The sequence below is a fragment of the Vicia villosa genome, unplaced genomic scaffold (assembly GCF_029867415.1).
Source record: "Vicia villosa cultivar HV-30 ecotype Madison, WI unplaced genomic scaffold, Vvil1.0 ctg.000894F_1_1, whole genome shotgun sequence".
NCBI lineage: Eukaryota > Viridiplantae > Streptophyta > Magnoliopsida > Fabales > Fabaceae > Vicia > Vicia villosa.
In genome coordinates this window covers 164,991-170,277 of record NW_026705403.1, presented here as the reverse complement: position 1 = coordinate 170,277, position 5,287 = coordinate 164,991, and the positions used below count along the sequence as shown (strand labels likewise).

The window sequence follows — 5,287 nt, the reverse complement described above, 5'->3', positions numbered from 1 at the left end:
TTTCCATTACTACTACATAGGCAAAATAGTACACTTGCTATTTTACCGATCACGTGTCCAGGCGTCTCGCATATTTCGCAATTAGGGGAAACAGCACCCACGGTGGCTATTGGTGCTACAGTCAGGTTCTCGATCTTCTGAGTTAGGGCGTCGACTTTGGCGTTAACACGGTCGAGGTTACTTATCTTGTACATACCACTTTTCGTTGAAGATTTCTCTCCAGAAGTTCTCTCCGAAGAAGCTCTCTCGCTTCCCCATTGATAATGGTTTTGAGCCGTACTCTCGATAAGTGCGTAGGCATCGACATATACTTTATCCATCAGTGCGCCACCTGCAGCGGCGTCAATTGTAAGTCTCGTGTTGTAGAGGAGACCATTGTAGAAGGTATGGATATTTAACCATTATTCTAATCCGTGATGTGGACAGAGTCTTAGCATGTCCTTGTATCTCTCCCACGCTTCGAATAAGGACTCATTATCTTTTTGTCTAAACCCATTGATCTGGGCTCTTAGCATGGCGGTCTTACTAGGTGGAAAATATCGTGCCAGGAAGACTTTCTTAAGTTCATTCCAAGTAGTGATAGAATTTGCGGGTAAAGACTGGAGCCAAGCTCTAGCTCTATCCCTCAGTGAAAAAGGAAAAAGGCGTAGTCGGATAGCTTCCGAACTGACACCATTTGCTTTTACAGTGTCTGTGTATTGCAAGAACACTGACAAATGAAGATTAGGGTCTTCCATCGAATTTCCAGAAAATTGATTTTGTTGTACTGCTGAAAACAAGGACGGCTATAACTCGAAGTTGTTCGCCTCAATAGCAGGAGCAACAATGCTATTGTATGGTTCGGCTTGCGAAGGAATGGCATATTACTTGAGAGGACGCAGTTGTTCTCCCATGATTGATTCTTTAATTGGTTCAAGAGTAGGGGAAGGAACAAGAGTGCGAGTTCGTCGTAATCGACGTGATACAGTGATAGAAAGCTCCGGTTCGGGAATTGGCAACACTAAGTCTTCACTTTGAGAGCGAGTACTTGGCATGCACAAAGGGAATTAAAGTAATTAAGTTTGCCTTAGTCTCTACAACGTAACAGTTAATTACGATATCGACTAAATTAGTCCCCGACAATGGCGCCAAAAACTTGATCGCGACAAAGTGGGTATGTCTGTGATTATGACTGCAAATGCACAGTTTATCGCGTAGTTTTAAAAGATATCGAACCCAAAGGACTAAGAATCGACCGAATGTAGTTAATTGTCACTACGTAAATCTAAGGCTATCGTTTGATTGATTAAGATCAGACGGGGGAAAATAAAAGAATAGAATTGAATTAAATCAAAGGATAATTATATCGATATGTAATAGTCGGACGTCGGGGATCTAGTAAACTATCGACGCGAATCGTAATTCAAAAGTATTTTTCTATAGAAATCATTAGTTTAAAAACCTTCCTCTCACACTCTCGTGTTTATTGATTATGATCTCATTATTAAACCTAAGTGAGCGCTCTCGCAATATCAATTAAAGTTTAAAATGATTTTTGAAAACAAATGAAAACTAATTAATCTTAAAGCGCTCTCGCTGTATTTAAGTTTAATGCCTAATTTCTATGGTCCAGTTAAAACCTCAAACTCTCATTTTTATTGATCCTAACTTCTATCGTTTTTAACTCTCGTTATAAAACGGTTTAAGTAAGCATTTACAAATTATAGCTGTTAGAACAAGATTTTTTCTGATCAATATTCTTAGTCTTGATGATAACAATGTATATGAATTTTGTATGAGATAATGTGGTACTCTAATACTATGCAATTTCCATTTCAAGAATTATATAAAGAGTATGCACAAAATCAGCGCAAGAAGCACTGACTCAGAAGGTTCAGAATGCAACATCAGAACATGGTCTAGCAAGACATCAGAAGATGGTCAAGCAGAATCAGAACATGGGTCTATGGAAGCATCAGAAGGACTTGAGATCAGAAGCAGAAGCACCAAAGTTCCCATGGTATCACGCTCATAAGCACTTCAAGGTCAGAAGACAAGAAGATGCTCTGCACCAAGCTGTTTGACTTTGATGATATTCAAACGTTGTTCACACAAACATCATATTAGAAGCAAGTACTAGCTGGCAGGCTACGCTGACTGACAAAAGGAACGTTGAAAGCTATGAAAGGCAATGTCAGTAGACACAGCGAAATCAAGGCTCGAGGTAGTTGACAAAAGAGTGAAACATTAAATGCAATGCTGTACGGAATACGCAAAGCATTAAATGCTCCCAACGGTCATCTTCTCAAACGCCTATAAATATGAAGTTCTGATGAAAAGAAAAAAAAATGAACTCTGAACCAACTTGCTGAAACGCTGTTCAAATCAAAAGCTCTCAAACTTCATCATCAACCTCACTACATTGCTGTTGTAATACTTTAGTGAGATTAAGCTTAAACTTAAGAGAAAATCACAGTTGTGATAATAGCTTTATAAGAAGCATTGTAACTCTTAGAATTTGTTTACATTAAGTTGTAAGAACTAGAGTGATCAGGTTGTTGATCAGTATATTCTAGAAAGTCTTAGAGGGTATCTAAGCAGATTGTTCCTAGAGTGATCAGGTTGTGATCAGTATACTCTAGAAGACTTAGAAGTTGTCTAAGTGGGAAACCATTGTAATCTCGTGTGATTAGTGGATTAAATCCTCAGGTGAGGTAAATCACTCCAAGGGGGTGGACTGGAGTAGTTTAGTTAACAATGAACCAGGATAAAAATCATTGTGCAAATTGTTTTTTATCTTACAAGTTTTAAAGCTACACTTATTCAAACCCCCCTTTCTAAGTGTTTTTCTATCCTTAAATTGGCATCAGAGCGCCGGTTCTAAGGTGCAAGCACTTAACTGTGTTTAGAAAAGATTCAGGAAGAGAAAAACACTAAGTCAAGATGGTTGAGACTCCACCACCTACATCTACATCTGGCTCAGCTGAGCAATACAATGGAAATGGTAACAATGGTTATACTAAACCGCCAGTATTTGATGGTGAAAACTTTGAATACTGGAAAGATAAACTTGAAAGTTACTTCCTTGGTCTAGATGGTGACTTATGGGATCTTCTGATGAATGGTTACAAACATCCAGTGAACGCTATTGGCGTAAGGCTTACAAGACAAGAAATGAATGATGATCAAAAGAAGCTTTTCAAAAATCATCATAAATGTAGGACTATTTTGCTGAATGCTATCTCTCATGCTGAGTATGAGAAGATATCTAACAGGGAAACTGCCTATGATATATATGAGTCATTGAAAATGACCCATGAAGGAAATGCTCAAGTCAAGGAGACCAAAGCTCTTGCTCTTATCCAGAAATATGAAGCCTTCAAGATGGAGGACGATGAAAATATTGAGAAGATGTTTTCAAGATTTCAAACGCTAACTGCTAGATTAAGAGTTCTAGACAAAGGCTACACCAAGGCTGATCATGTAAAGAAGATCATCAGAAGCTTGCCCAGAAGATGGGGTCCAATGGTGACTGCATTCAAGATTGCAAAGAATCTGAATGAGGTTTCTTTGGAAGAGCTAATCAGTGCCTTGAGAAGCCATGAGATAGAGCTGGATGCAAATGAGCCTCAGAAGAAAGGTAAGTCTATTGCATTAAAATCTAATTATAAAAAATGCACTAACGCTTTTCAGGCTGAAGAAGTAGATTCTGAAGAATCAGAATCAGAAGAAGAAGATGAACTGTCCATGATCTCCAGAAGGGTAAACCATCTCTGGAAGAGCAAGCAAAGGAAGTTCAAGAGCTTCAGAAGTTCAAAGAAGCCTGAAAGAGGAGAATCTTCTGGAGGCAGAAGATCTGACAAGAAGAAGGTCATCTGCTATGAGTGCAATGAGCCTGGACACTTCAAGAATGAATGTCCAAAACTTCAGAAGGAGAATCCCAAGAAGAAGTTTCATAAGAAGAAAGGTCTTATGGCAACATGGGATGATTCTGAATCAGAATCAGAATCAGACTCTGAAGGAGAGCAAGCAAACCTTGCACTGATGGCCACAGTGGATGATGGATCAGAATCTACATCAGAATCAGATTCTGAAGAGGTATTTTCTGAACTATCTAGAGAAGAGTTAGTTTCCAGTTTAACTGAACTTCTGGAACTTAAGGCTCATCTTAGTATCAAATACAAAAAGCTGAAAAAGCAATTTGAATTTGAAACTAAGAAGCTGGAAGTGGAAAACTCTGAACTGAAGGAAAAAGTTTTAAAATTATCCTAAGATATTGGATCTCCTTCTGAATCAAAAAAATCCATTCCTAGCCTCAATCATATTCTGAAAGAATATGACTCGAGCTTCAGAAAGTTCCTATCTAGAAATATTGGCAGAAGTCATCTTGCTTCTATGATATATGGTGTTTCTGGAAACAAAAGGTTTGGTCTTGGCTATGAGAGTGATACCTCACATAAATTTGAACCTGTTGATGATTTGAAAATCACATACAAGCCATTGTATGATCAGTTCAAATATGGCCACTCACATGATATTAGGCTCACTTCACTTGCACAGAGTTTTCACACTACACACACTAAGAAGCATGTGACACAACCTAAAAGATATCATGCTGCCAAACCTAAAGAATATCATGTTGTTCCTCCTGTTACTTATAATGCTAAACCCAAGTTCAATCAGAACTTGAGGAAAACTAACAACAAAGGACCCAAGAAATTGTGGGTACCTAAGGAGAAGATAATTTCTGTTGCAGATATCCTTAGCAGCAAAGAAGACAAAGCACAAAATGTCATGGTACCTAGACTCTGGTTGCTCGCGACACATGACGGGAAGAAGGTCTATGTTCCAAGACCTGGTGCTTAAATCTGGTGGAAAAGTCAAGTTTGGAGGAGATCAGAAGGGCAAGATTATTGGCTCTGGAACCATAAGTATTGGTAACTCCCCTTCTATAACTAATGTACTTCTTGTAGAAGGATTAGCGCATAATTTATTGTCCATAAGTCAATTAAGTGACAATGGTTATGACATAATCTTCAATCAAAAGTCTTGCAAGGCTGTAAGTCAGAAGGATGGCTTAATCCTATTTACAGGCAAGAGAAAGAACAACATTTATAAGATTGATCTTTCAGATCTTGAGAAGCAGAAGGTGACTTGCCTTATGTCTGTTTCTGAAGAGCAATGGGTCTGGCACAGAAGATTAGGACATGCTAGTTTGAGAAAGATTTCTCAGATTAACAAACTAAATCTGGTCAGAGGACTCCCAAATCTGAAATACAAATCAGATGCTCTTTGTGAAGCATGTCAG

General features: G+C 38.5%; 1 non-coding gene across 1 annotated transcript; it reads left to right on the top strand.

Moving 5' to 3' along the window:
• The first annotated feature begins 408 nt into the window (after window positions 1–408).
• On the top strand, window positions 409–515 carry LOC131632045 (small nucleolar RNA R71). The gene has a single exon (XR_009292896.1). It is a non-coding gene; the product is annotated as a small nucleolar RNA R71 (small nucleolar RNA).
• Window positions 516–5,287: the final 4,772 nt, after the last annotated feature.